The sequence below is a fragment of the Pipistrellus hanaki genome (genome assembly GCF_964339955.1).
Source record: "Pipistrellus hanaki genome assembly, chromosome: 7".
Lineage (NCBI taxonomy): Eukaryota > Metazoa > Chordata > Mammalia > Chiroptera > Vespertilionidae > Pipistrellus > Pipistrellus hanaki.
Genome location: NC_140509.1, coordinates 84,607,025 through 84,621,556, shown reverse-complemented (window position 1 = coordinate 84,621,556; position 14,532 = coordinate 84,607,025).

Below are 14,532 nucleotides of genomic sequence, written 5' to 3'. Positions count from 1 at the left end.
AGCACTAGAGACTTTTTAACGGCTGCACACCACGAGCCATTTCCATGCGTGCTAACCAGCGCGCTGAGCGCCACGCTTTATATTTAGACTCGCGGCCCCCAAAGGAGCCGTTGGCGGAAGCGATAGAGGAACCAGGGCGGGCAGAGGGGGACTTCCGAGGCCTCGGGGTCCATTCAGGAAGAAACGCCATGTGCCCTGTGATGCTGCCTGTGAATCCATGAGCTGCTTGTTTCCAGTAAAAAAGCCTGGTTTCTGAACAACCTGGGGATGGGGAGTAGGGCCTGGGAGCTGCCTGGTGAGATGCAGGGCAGCTTGTCTGCGCCGGAAGCAGGGGTCCAGGGACAGGGAGGGAGCTGCCGGGCCCGCGGAGCGGAGGGAGGCCCGGACCCTCACCCCCTCCCGCTGATGCCGACCTGGGGGAGCCTTTCTGACCGGCTCGGCTAAAAGGCGCTGCCTGATCTCGCCCGCCGTGGTTCCGTGGCAAGCAAGGGACTCCACTTGCAAATTAGTGGCTGCAGCCGGAGGGGAAATGTAAGGAGTGAGGGTGGGGAAGCCCGTGGGGACAGAAGTAATTAAAATCCACTACTTCGCTGTTTCACCGGGGGCCAAACGTAATCTCCTAAGTGTGGTTCATGGAAAATGTTGCCTATTTCACCTCCTTTTCATGTATTTTCCCTGAATGTAAAGCAAATAGTTAAATACAAACGAAAATCAGCTAGGTAAAATTTAGAAAAACATTTCTCCACATAAATAGAGGCTGCGACTCTGAGTCCGGGGCAGGGCCACTCTGTGTGACAACGAGGGAGGCGGGCGCGTCTGTCTGGGGCGGTGTCTGTCTGTCTGTCCGGTGTCTGTCCTGGGCGGTGTCTGTCTGTCCAGGGGCAGGGTCTGTCTGTCCGAGGGCGGGTCTGTCTGTCCGGGGGCGCGTCTGTCTGTCCGGTGGCGGGTCTGTCTGTCCGGTGGCGGGTCTGTCTGTCCGGTGGCGGTGTCTGTCCAGTGGTGGTGTCTGTCCGGGGCGGTGTCTGTGTGGAGGGATGCGGACCGGCAGTGACAGGGAACACACGGGACAGTCAGCTCCGCTGCCCCAGCGGCCGCCAGTGGTCTGGGTCAGACCGGTCGGTGAGGCCCGAGCACTCCCTGGAAGAGGAAACGGCGGAGCAGGCGGGAGAGAGAGGAGTTCTCATTCCAGACCGGGAGGCGCTCTCCTAAAACAGAACCTGGCACACAGGACGCCTGCCGCCTGTGTGTCTGAAACCAAACTCCCCAAACTCCCCCTGCCCCCGGCTCCGAGTGGGCCCAGGCGCACAGCCATCTGCTCCTGGCGAGCCTGAATCACCGCGCCCACGCTGGCCACTTTCCCGCAGCCCCCAAACTCCAGAAAATAACCCACAGAACGATGGAAACCTCGTTTCTCAGGGGGGTCCTGGATTCCCCGGGTTTCCAACTCCCAGGCCTAGAGCCAGATAGTCCAAAGAGTAAAAATTCAAGCGAGACTGTAATGGGCAGGAAGGAGCAGATAAAGAGCCCCAGGAGCACACACCACTGAGCCACCTGGTGTCCCGCCCAGGAGGCGCCGTCTCGCGGTGTGGGACCCGGTCAGGCTCCCCGACGGGGGCACCGCTGGGCGCAGGCCGAGGACCCCGCACGCCCACGGGATGTGTGACGGCCACCCTCGCCCCCTGCGTGGGGCGGTGCCCTCCAGGCACGCGGCCCCTCCTCCCCTGGGCGGAGAGCGGAGGTGGGAAGGGCACGGGGGCCACAGGGCCTGGCTCCCGGGGCACCGGCTGTTGGTTGAAGAAACCAGACAGAAGTCAACCCACCACCAGCCCCTGTGGACCTTCTGTGCCCGCAGAGGAAGCCCAATCCTCTGCCTGATCCGCCGGCCGGTGCCTCTGCTGTCAGCGGCAGACGGCCCCCCCGATGGCACAGCCCCACCGCCCCCTGGGCTGGGCGCCATCGCACCGAACTGCTCCGCACGGCCAGGCCTCCGTCCGCCCGTCCGTCCGCCCGCTGTGTCCTGGCGGTGTCCGCCGAGCAGCGGGAGCGCTCAGGAAGGTTCGGAGGGAGATCCGTAGCATCCACTCCGCCCGGCCCTCAGAACGATGAGAAACAGCTCTCTCTCATTGAGAAGACAGCAGGCTGAGTGCTGGGCCTGAGCCATGCTCACCGGGTGCGGCGATTGATTCTCTGCGGCTCCAAACTTCCAAACCACCGCTCCCGGCAGCTGCTGGGCCCGAGGGCCAGGCCACCGCGCGGGCAGGGGTCTTGTCCGGTGGTGGTCGGTGACCCGGGGACACAGCAGGCTAAGTGGGACCCAGGGCCTGTGTCTCTGAGTACCTGCGTGTGCTTGGTCTGCCCCAGAAATCGTACCAAACAGAAGGCCCCTCCAGTGCGGCCCCTCCCCTCTCCGTTTCCACCCTGTTTTTGCCTCGCCCAGAAGTGCTCCCCCTCCTCATCTCCCCGGTCCTCCCCCTCCTCCTGCAGAAAGCCTGGAGAGGCCAGACAGGGTCCTGCTCACCAGCCAAGGGCGTTTACTCCAGCCTGGGGCCTCTGCCGGCCTCGTGGCTGGCAGGGGGTCGAGGCAGAGGCTCAGTGTCCGGGTTTGGATGCTCAGCGCCAGGCCCTGCAGACCCCCCTCAGAGGTCAGGACAGACCTCAGTCCTGGGGACCCTGCCCCGGCCCGGGCCGGCTCTTCAGGAGACTCAGTGAGCCGGTTGAGTTTGACTCGCCTTCCCGTTTCCTTCAGCCCGAGGGCCTCCAGGCGGCCGGTCTCCATCCCGGCCACCGGACCAGGAAGCTGGCCCAGCGTTCAGCCTGGAGCCACTGGGGTTTCGTCACCTTCTCCGCTCCCTCCGCCCCTGCGTGCGTTTTCAGTTCTCTCTTCCCCTCTCCGCAGCCTTGTTGTGCACAGCTTTTATCGGAAGCTGCCTCTCATCCCCTTCCAAAGCTGACAGGATCCATGTTATAAATAGAAATAAATTCCGCAGAAATCTCCCCAGGTTGCTTGCTTATTTCTGGAGTTATCACAAGCCCAGGCTTGGCGTTTGTGATCAATTCAGCACAAAACATGCTATGCACAGACACGTTTTAAAATTGGTTTCTGTAAACGATCCTGATGCTGTGATCCTGGACTCGCCACTGAAAACTTTCAAGGGGACAGTGTGGACACGGCCGCTCCAAGCCTCCCGTAAGCCTCAGCGTGTGTGGGAGCGGGGACTGGCCGAGGCAGCGGGGCGGCTGAGGCGGGAAGGCGGTCACTGCTGCTCAGGGAACTGGCGCTTAGAAAAGAGTCAGGTGTCTCTCCTTTCCTTTGTTTCTTCCTTCCTTTCCTTAATTTTTTTTTTTAAATGTATTTTTCTATGTGGCACTGCCATTTACTAAACTCAAGGAAGAGTAATTTGGCTTTTTTTTGCTTGTAACCTTCTCTTTGCCTTTTCTCATTTTTTTCTTAAGATTTCATCCAAGTTATAAATGCATCCAAAGATGAAAGAGCAGAGATTTCTCTTACTTTGTTTTGGTTCTTGCTTTCCTTCCCCTCTTTCCAGACAACTAGTTTCACCTCCGTTAGCTGATGCGTGTGTGTGTGTGTGTGTTCACACCTTTGTATCTACATCTTATGCTTGCTGTGTTCCCTCCTTGTGCCATGCGTGTGCCACGGTGTGAGTGCCGGGGCTGTAGGAGCCTGTGTCTGGCCACTTTGACTTCAGCACCTCAAAGTTTACAAAACCCCTAATGCTTTTAAAATGAAAACAGGGGTGAAACCACTCGGATCTTCCAAATGAGAGAGGATAAATGAACGGCCAGCTGCAGCTATAGGCAGTGAACGTGGGTCTGCGAGGGTCTGGCTGCGCGGGGACGGAATAGCTGGTTGTAGAGGGGCCAGGGGTGACGGGGGGAGGTCAGAGCAGCCCCCCAGCTCCGAGGGAAGCCAGCGCTCTGCCCACGCTGCCACCTGCTGCGGGCACAGGTCTCCCGCACCCATCCTGCCCCCGGGGATTGGGGTGGAGGCAGGTGGGCAGCGAGGCTGCGCCCCAGGCGGGAGGGGCGAGGGCCTGGCCTGCTGTGTGCGGCCCTGCAGCTTGGAGAGAGCAGCAGCTGAAAATAAACGCTGCGGCCGGGAAAGGAGGCCGGGAGGGCGCGCAGGCGGGCCCCGGGGAGCGACTCGGAGCAGGACTTTGACCTGGAAAGACGGGCAGGGCGGGCAGGGCGGAGGCCGGCGCCTGCGGGCTGAGCTGCTGCGGGTCTCCTCTCCCCCGCGGGGAGGGTCTGAAGCCACACAGCCGGTGGTCCCGGGGCAGCCCCCCACCACCCCCCACGCCTGTTTGCGTTCTCGTTTTGATCTTGTCTGGATTATTTTTAAAACCACTCTCCTGGGGTCAGATATATATATAAGTTTATGTCTTGCTTCCTTACATCCTACTGCAAACGCTTTTCTAAAAGCCAGTCGGAGCAGGAAGGAACGGATGAGCATGACCCTCTGAGCGCCCTGTTTGCTGCCCAGGCCCCCCAGGCCGGCTGTGGTCAGACTGAGCCTTCTTTGTGTGGGTCCTGCCTCGCCCCAGAGGCCTGTCCCGTGGCCAAAGGGCCTGTAACCGTTTTTTACAAAAAGCCACGTGCCCTTACGAGAGGCAGCGTTACAGACAGGTTTCTCCAAGGAGTTTTCCCACGAGGAACCCCGATTTTGAAATGATATTTTTGCGTGTGTGCAACCCTTTGGAAGGAGCATCTGCACTTGTATTTTGTCCTGGATTCAAAGCACAGGCCAGCCAGCCTTCAGAGAGGGGGGCTTGAGGGGCGGGCTGTGTATTAAGTATTTGCCTGCGGTCACACAGCTAGGACAATGGTCAGCAAACTCATTAGTCAGCAGAGCCAAACACCAACAGGACCATTGAAATTTCTTTGGAGAGCCACATTTTTTAAACTTAAACTTCTTCTAACGTCACTTCTTCAAAATAGACTCGCCCAGGCCGTGGTATTTTGTGGAAGAGCCACACTCAAGGGGCCAAAGAGCTGCATGTGGCTCGTGAGCCGCAGTTTGCTGACCACAGAGCTAGGCGGCAGCAGAGTCGGGCCCGGAGGCCGGTGTGTCCCTGACCACCTCCCCCGCGGCCTGGTCCCCTGGAGGGGCACGCACTCCGTCCTCCGCGGGCAGGGGTGTGTGTCTGTAGCGGAAGAGACGTGTGTGTGGTTTGCTCGGTGATTTCTAGAGGCCGCCGGTCTTTGTAAAGGCTCCTGAGTGCTTTCCGGCAGGGATTTCACCCTCATCCATCCTCGGTCCTCCTCTGCGTCAGCCGCCGGGCCCGAGAGAACCCTGACACAGGCCCGGTGATAACGCAGCCCAGACAGGAACGTGGCCCGGCCTCAGCCCCCCAACGGCGGGTTCACATCACCACACGCCCTCTGGACCTTGGGGTGCTGGGGTGTCAGCCGTGAAGACCAGGCCGCGTTTGACAAGCAGCAGTGCTCTGCACAGGCGGCAGTCAGCGCGCTTGGCAAGAATGAAGCCTTGGAACGCATTGGCGATGACTTTGCACTGGATGGGCCTCCTGGCTGCACCGGAAATCAATGCGTCCAATGGGGCCACAGAGCTCTGATCTGTCTAAGCCCTGCCTTTCCCTTCACCCCCCACCCCGAAACCCCACCCCCTGCCCCCCACACCCCACACCCCGTGGCTGGGGCCTGGGAAGCAGATGCCCTGGGCCCCTCAAGTCCAACGGTAGGCCAGGGCCAGCCGGGAATGGGGTGGGGGGCTCAGGTGTGTGTTGGGGGGGGCTGGGGCGGGGTGCCCGGGGTATAGGTGGGCATGGGTGCGGGCGTGGGGTGCAGGTGGGCACGGGTGCCTGGCAGAGGGCGGGTTAGGCCCATCGCTCTCCGCACCGAGGATCTGAGAGGTTAGTGGCATGCAGAGCCCGGCTGAGAATCTGGGGCTCAGACCCTGCAGGGGGACACGGAGCCCAGGCAGGGGGTGGGCCGGGGGGTGAGCCAGGGGGCTTTTCGTGCCTGTGTGTCTGGCGGGGTCACCCTGTGAGACACGGAAACCAGAGCAGCAGAAGGCGCCTCCCGGGGGGCATGGAGCCCCCCCTTCCCCGGCTGGCGCCCCGGGCCTCCGGAGGAGGCTTGCTGGCTGGTTTGTTTTGTTCCTCTTGTTGCCGGGCAGGGAGAGTGTCTGACAAAGGCAGCAGAGGCTGCTACGGAGCCTTTAGAGTTTTCTCTCACTCAGGGCCGCGCTGTGAGGAAGGAGAAAAGCAGTTGGGGGCTCACACTGTCAGGGAGCCGTGAACCTGGTCTAAAGGGTTTTCTCAAGGACAGTGGTGCGGTGCCGGGAGATGGAGACGGTGTGTGCCCCGTCTGGGCTGGGGGTGGGGGAGGGCCTGGAGGGGACCGCCCAGGAGCGGGTCCGGGGCTGGCACAGCAGCAGGCGGACGGGTCTGCAGCCGGGCCGGGGTGGCTCGGCGGGAAGTGGGGCCCGTGGGCCAGCCCCGCCCGCAGTGACAGGTCCTGAGGCTCCGGGAGCCGGGTGCCGCGGTGCCTGACCGGGAGGACAGGCAGTCTCTGCAGCCGCGTCCGCAGCCCCTGCGAGTCCGCCAGCTCCACACTCCCGAACCGAGGAAGGCCCCGTGCACTCACCACCCCAAAACCCCCAGGAGCCTTCTGATCAGCCCGGCCCGCACGCTCAGTGGTAAGCGTCACTCTATGAACCAGGAGGTCAGGGTTCGATTCCCCCGTCAGGGCTCAGGCCCAGGGTGCAGGCTCCATCCCCAGTGTGGGGCGTGCAGGAGGCAGCCGATCCACAATTCTCTCTCATAATTGATGTTTCTATCTCTCTCTCCCTCTCCCTTCCTCTCTGAGATCAATAAAAACATATTTTTAAAAAACTTTATGATGAGCCTAGCTACAGTTCCTGACTTTTGTCCTGGGTGGGTATTTAACACACATGCACACACGTGCACACATGCACACATGCACACACAGACACACACATGCACGTACACACACAGCCCTGAAGAAGAAATCTCAGGGTGCGGATTCCCCTGAACCCTCAGGTGGGTCTCGGAGGGCGGGCCGGCGGCACTGCCCATGGCGGGCCACACGTCCACGAAGCTCCATCCGCCGGGCTCGGCGCCTGCGGCCGGTCCCTCTCGCCTCCTCACCAGAGGACACTTTTTTTACGGGGAAAATCCATGAGGCTGTTTGGAGTCAGCCAAGCCTGTAACCAGGGCATTCCCACCCACAGTCAGACGCTTGTGTGTCCTCCGATCGCGCCGATAATGCCGATTTAAAGCGCGGAGGCGGGCTCTTTATGTGGCGTTTAAGAAGGTGCCGTTTGTGGGAAATGTGGCGTGGAGTGGAGGTCTGGGAAGCGGCCTGCTGGCTGCAGCAGTACGGGGGCGTAAATCCCGCTCCGGTCGGCGCCGGAGGAGCGGTGTGCACTGTGTGGCACAGCAGGCAGCGCAGGTAGACTGAGAACTGGGATGGGAGCGAAACCAGAGCGCCCTGCAGCAGCTCAGTGACACTCAGTGACACCCCACAGCGAGGCCAGCCCGCGTGTGCGCAGCACTTTGAAGGGGGTGAGCCCGGGCCCTGGGAGTCACGGCGGCAGCTGCGGGAAGCTCACACCCACCCAGGACAGGGGGGCGGGGAGCGCAGCGGGCGGGGGGACCTGGGCCAGGCCGGGAGCATGCTGCCGGGAGAGGGAGTGTCCCTGGCCAACCGGGGTTGGAAGCCCGCTCTGCGTTTCCTAGCTGAGCCGTCCTGAGCCGCTCTGAGGCATGTGGCCTTATTTGGAAAATGGAGATAACTGTATTTACCCCACAGAGGTGCAAAAGGGTAAAAAAAAAGATTTATATAAACCACTCAGCAGGGTGGTGGTAGTGAGCACTGGGGTGATGGTGACTGTGGTACTAATGGAGGGAGTGATTATGGTGGTGGTGGTTGTCATGGAAATGGTGGGAGGGATTATGGTGGTGGTGGTGGTGGTTGTCATGGAAATGGTGGGAGGGATTATGGTGGTGGTGGTGGTTGTCATGGAAATGGTGGGAGGAATTAGTGGTGGTGGTTGTCATGGAAATGGTGGGAGGGATTATGGTGGTGGTGGTTGTCATGGAGATGGTAGTAGCAGAGGGCCTGTCCTCAGTTTGGGTTGGCAGAACCTGGTGCCATTAACAGTGCCCACCAGCCGAAGAGACCAGGAACACGTGGGTATTGGAACAGAGTCGGGCCTCTGGTATTGGTAATCACAGGGAGATGAACACCAGGGGAAGCCTGGGTGCCTCGGTGCGGGTGTGATGGGGCTGGGCTTGATGTTGGATGGGAGAACATTGAGCTGCGTGTGACCGGGCATCCCTCACTGTGGTGGGGGCGGAGGCTGCCGGGGCCGAGGCCGCCGTTCATTCTGAGGAGGAGGGCGGGCGTTGGGTCCTTTTGTGACTTAAACACGGAGCTCCTGTGTTTGTGTGTTCAGCCGTGATTGCGTGGCCTTGTTTGTGTCTCCCGCCATCTGGTCAGAGTGACCTTGCCCGATGTTGGTGTTCAGCGAAATGGTGTTTGTTCAACAAGGAACAGCCCGGCCAGCTGTGGGTGCGGGGCACCAGCTGCCAGCTGCCGCCGCCGTCCTGTCTCAGCACCAGCCCGACCCCTCGCTCAGGGCGCGGCTTCCCGGGGGCTGCGGGGCCGGCCGTGGGCAGAGGGGCCACACCTCGGGGTCCCCTCCGTGTGAAGCTGCCGCTCCTGTAGGTCAGAGCATGTGAACATCGGCAGCTCCGCACACTGAGCCTGTTTCTCACCGCAGGCTGGCAAACCGTCCGGAGCCCGCACCGGCCCCGGAGCCCCTGAGAGGGAGACGGACTCTGGTGTGGATGGTCTGGGCTGTCTGACCCTTCCAGGCAGAGCCTAACCTAACCCACACTCCTCTGATCAGGTCTTATGAGGATTGGTGAGAGCACCAGGCGTTTGCTCACAGCACCTCCCTCCATTTACCACGGAGTCTACCTCCCACTTTCAAAACGGCCCACTGTGGCTTCCCCTGGCCCAGGCACGCCGACGGGCAGGGACCGGGTCGGGCAGGGACCGGGTCGGGCAGGGACCGGGTCGGGCAGGGACTGGGTCGGGCAGGGACTGGGTCGGGCAGGAGCAGGAGAGGCAGGCAGACCCCACCTGCAGGGCTGAGATAAGTGTACCAGTTTACAGGCAGTGAGAGCCCACGCCGATGGCGGTGTTTGCTCAGCACGTTCGGCCGTTGTCAGGAGCCGCTGTGCCCAGTCCCTCCGGCGGGCGGCCCCCCTGCTGTCCCACCCCTCTGCCCCCGGGCCGGTGCAGGCAGGGCCGTCCTCTTCCCGGGGTGTCGGGGAGTCGGGGGGCTGGAGGGGGCGCACCACTGGGGGGGCCTTGGAATGAGAGGGGCAGAGAGGGCCGTTTTCTGAGCTCCCTCCTCCTGTGGGCCGTCTCTCCCTGGAGAGGAGCACTCGCAGGAATAACAGACCAGCCCCCCCACCGCCCCCGCCATCGCTCACCGCCCCTGCCAGCACCCACCGCCCGCGGCCCAGCGCCCACCGCCCGCGGCCCAGCATCCACCGCCCCCGCCAGCACCCACCGCCCCCACCAGCACCCACCGCCCGCGGCCCAGCGCCCACCGCCCCCGCCAGCACCCACCGCCCGCGGCCCAGCGCCCACCGCCCGCGGCCCAGCATCCACCGCCCCCGCCAGCACCCACCGCCCCCACCAGCGCCCACCGCCCCCGCCATCGCCCACCGCCCCCGCCAGCACCCACCGCCCGCGGCCCAGCGCCCACCGCCCGCGGCCCAGCGCCCACCGCCCCCGCCATCGCCCACCGCCCGCGGCCCAGCATCCACCGCCCGCGGCCCAGCACCCACCGCCCGCGGCCCAGCGCCCACCGCCCCCGCCATCGCCCACCGCCCCCGCCAGCGCCCACCGCCCCCGCCAGCGCCCACCGCCCGCAATAATCCCTTCATCCCAGGAGCTGGGTGACCAGGCTGGGCTGCGGTCCATGAAGATGCATCTGCAGAGCATCTACAGCGGACTGCCCCGTGCATCCACCAGCTTATGTATAAAATGTTAGGAGGGCTCGGAGGGGGTGGTGAGGCCGGGCTGGGGCGGGGGGGAGGAAGATTGATGGCAAACTTTGTGCCAGCCGAGCAGGTCCGTGCGTGCCAGCGCGAGAACGGCGGTGAAAATGCAGCAGCTCCGGCAGCGGTGATTGATGGCGGCCGTCCCTCCTCCGGGCGAGGGGGCTGCGCGGGACTCTCCGGCCCGGCCCACCCCGCGGCCCCCAAGCCCACCGTGAATCACCGCGGAATCCAGAGCCAGCACTTCAGCAGCCGCCGATGGGGAGGGCCTTTGAGGGTTTGGGATGGAAATGGACTGGATGAGGGACTGGTTTCAGAAAATGGAATGCTATGGACGGCTTACCTCACGGTTGTCTAGGGAGAGGGGTGGCTCCCCAGGGCCCGGCCGGAGCCATGGCCCAGCACACGGCATTGGCACCGGAGTCAGGAGGACGGGGGTCTGCCTAGAGAAGGCGCAGGGCCTGCCCTCACCATGGCCTCGGTCCCTCCGAGGACGGAGCCGCACCCACCGTGTGGGCACGGGGGACGCAGACACGGGCCCTGTGGCCCCCTGGGCTTTGGAGACAGGGAGGAAGCCAGTCAGTGAGGCTCACAGGCTCACTGGGGCGGAGAGTGAACCAGGAGAGTGAAACGGGGAGCTCACCCATTAAATAAATAGGACGGGCACCTGGGGAGGCAGGGCTGCGTGAGGGAGGCCAGGACTCCTGGGGACTCCATCATCACCACCACCAGCACCATCACCACCATCACCACCACCAGCACCATCACCACCTCCTCACTATTACTACCACCACCACCATCACCACCACAATCGCTACCACCAGCACCAATCATCACCTCCATCACTATAACCATCATCACCGCCATCACCACCAGCAGCAGTTGGAAGGCACCTGTGCACAGGCCCTCTGCCAGCCGTGTGACATGTGTCTAGCTTAACCCTCACCACCTTGTGCCGGAGTCCCCACGTGACCCCGCTCTGCAGGTGAGAGTACTGAACATTAAAGGTCACCCAGGAAATAAGCAGCAGCTCGGAAGCCACGCCTGTGAGCCCCGACCGAGCCCGAGCTGTCACACCCCAAGCTCCCTTCCCTCCTGGGTCTTGAAGGCTTCACCTGGGACTCTGAAAACGTCCTGTGGGCTGAGGGGAGCTGCAGGGCTGGCAGAGCGGCGGAGTCATTGGTCCCCTCCCTGCCTCCGGTCTGGGGGGAGGTGCGGGAAGAGGAGCGCCCCGAGGCCCTCAGGGTCAGCCATGGTGCTGCTGGCCTGGCCGGCAGGTCACTTCCCTGCTCGGGAGCCGCCTGGCCGGGCCAGGAGTCCACCCGGCACCACGGCCCCTCTCCTCACTCCCACCGCCAACAGGAACAGGTGGCACAGGGTTTTAAACACGTCCCCACGACCAAGCCGCCCTCCTTCCAAAGACCTGGCCCTCAGATTTAAACCCCGTGCAATCTAAGAGATGCAATTCATGTGTCTGCATTTAAACCATCAAAGCGCTCTTAGAAGAGCCATTTGAAATCTTTGGAGCTTTATGGCCCCTCAAAGCTCTGTCTGAAACACGGGAATCGCCCCCTGCCAGGCATGGAGAGAGGAAAACACCAAAGGCTGGGGTGGGCTCCAGACCCAAAACCCGCCACATCTCCCTTTGCAAAACCGGGTTTCTCATCGCCACCATCTGCTTCCGGTGAGAAGAGGAGCGCAGCTGACGCTGATTCTCACACCTCTGTGCGCCCTTCCCGGGCCGGCCCCCCTCCCCGGCCGGCCCCCCTCCTGGGACAGCCCCCCTCCCGGGCCGACCCCCCTGCTGGAACAGCCCCCCTCCTGGGCCGGCGCCCCAACCCCACCAGGACTCTGCTGTCTGCCCAGCTCTGTGCAGGCTGAGCTCCCCAGGGCACCCTGAGGGCTGCGGGGCGGGGGGGGTGGGGGTGGGCGGGGGGGGGGGGGAGGGTGTAAGAGGGGAGGGGGAGGCAGGCATGCCCCTTGCAGGGGGCCCCTTTCCGAAGCGCACCAAAGCGCCACCTAGAGGGCAGGAGTCAGCGGAACCAGCCTGACACCTAGGCTAGAGACTGGGTTAATGTTAACCGGGGAGTTCCCTTTTTAATTACGCAGCGTACAACCGGCGCATGGCGCATACGCTTTCACTGGGACGTGTCAGGACGTCACGCCCAGCGGATGTAATTTTATATCATTATTTTTTATTTATACTTAATTAAAATAAATGAAATATATATATATATATATATATATATATATATATATATATATTTTGTTTACTTATATATAAAGCACAAAGAAAAATACAAAATTACAAACAAATAGAAAAGAATACCAACAAAAAAATGGAAACATCGAATTAAAAAATTACAAATTTTACAAACAATTATAAAGATTACAAAAAATATATATTTTTTATTTCTATACACAATAAAAAATATAAAAAAGTTAACAATTACAGAACAATAAACAAAAGCACACAAATAAAATAGAAATATTGAGTTTAAAAAATTGAAATATAGATGTAAAAATTCAAAACCCAACTTCCGTGTGATATATTTTAAAACAATTGTTGATACATAGTGCTACCTTACAATCCGGACACCAGTATGTAGATTCTTTCCTAACACCTTTTTTGTAGCAAACTCGGCATTTCCTGGATTCAGTTTTTCCTATATCGCTTTTCATTTGTTCTGGAAAATGCCTTTCAACTAAGCGTGATGGTTTAGATGTAGAGCTGCTTGTTGATGTCTTTGGGTGGGTTTTCACTATGTTGTTATCTACCAATTTCTCTACACACTCTATCAAAAAGTGTAATCGATCCAAATGACCTTTATCTTTTTGGTATATAATATATACATTGAAGTAGCACATATCAATTAATCATAGAAAATTTTTTTAATAAATTTTTTTTACCCTATTACGGGCAGCCGTGTAGGCCACCATAACTCCATCTTTCAAATCTACACCGCCCATATTCTTGTTATAATCCAGGACAACATTCGGTTTTTCTTGCCTTCTTCCTCTCTTTTCAATCATTGTCTTTTCGTCATTATGAATAGAACTGAGCATCAATACATCTTTTTTATCCTTCCATTTTAAAACCATAAGTTTGTCTTTGATTCTTACTATATGTTCATTTTTCTGTAATTTTTTTGTTTTTATTTCACTGGGGATTCCGACTCTGTTTATCCTCATTGTTCCAACAATGTTTTGACACAAGAGTTCAGCCAAATGAATTGATGTATAGGAATTATCTAAGTAAATCCTATACCCTTTATTCAGTAAGTCATGTGTTAACTCCAAAACAATTCTTGTTGATTGTTTTTCTTGTGGGTAGTTCGAACCATAATTTGTGTCCTTGCCTGTGTATAAAATTATATTTTGTATGTATCCAGATTGGCTTTCACTCAAAATAAACAACTTCATTCCAAATTTAGCTCTTTTTGTAGATATATATTGTTTCCAAGATAAATTCCCTTTCCATAATAAAAGAGATTCATCTACGCATATTTCTCATTCACATACATAAAAACTTTTAAACTTTTCTGACAAATTATTGATGATTGGATCAATTTTATATGTTTTTCTATTATATACAGGTTGGAGATATAAAAAATATAAGTACATAATATATAATACGAAAATAGGTAGGTAAGTGTAAGTACATACACGTCACTGCTCACCCAGAACACGTCCACCACTCTCAATAGCGAAATTATGCTGATTCCCTCCGTGTCTTAAATTCATGTCGAGACATGTATGGATGACTAATACCTTTGTTGTTTGGAAATATACATCCCGCCCGTTTCAGGGCGCAACATATACTTCAAGGACGTATTCGTACGTCCTACCCGTACCCGATATTGTTTACGTATTTATACGTCCCGCTCGGTTAACAGGTTATTAAGGGGGGATCCTGGGCAGCTGGATGGTTGACCCCTGGCGACCCCAAATCTACACGTGGCCAGCGGCCCATCCCCGAACACTCACAGGGGCATGAGCGGGCCCGGACCCTCGCAGGTGTGGGGTCACCGCCCAGAGGCTGTGTCCACACCCCCATCCGCCCTCCCCCAACGAGAACCATGGTGACTGGTGAGGCACTCACCGCCGGGAGGGGCGGTCCCTCAGTGTCCGTGCTGTGTCCACACACCAGGCCTCTCCATCGCAGGCGCCGCCGGCACCGGCACGGGCCCTGCCGAGCCCTCACTGCCGTGCCCACCACGGACGCGGCTGGTGGACCCTCTCTGCCCCGCTCCGCCCGGCCTCCCGGGGAGGCTGCCCGCCCGGCCGGACGGTGGGAGGAAGGGCTGGCCACAGGCCCGGGGCCGAGGGACACGGGGGTGCCCGGCAGGTGGCTCGCCAGGTGGCCCACCTCCGAGGCACCTTCTGACGTTGCCCGGTCAGTGGCCGGCAAACTGCGGCTCACCTCACCGCTCCGTTGACTAATGAGTTT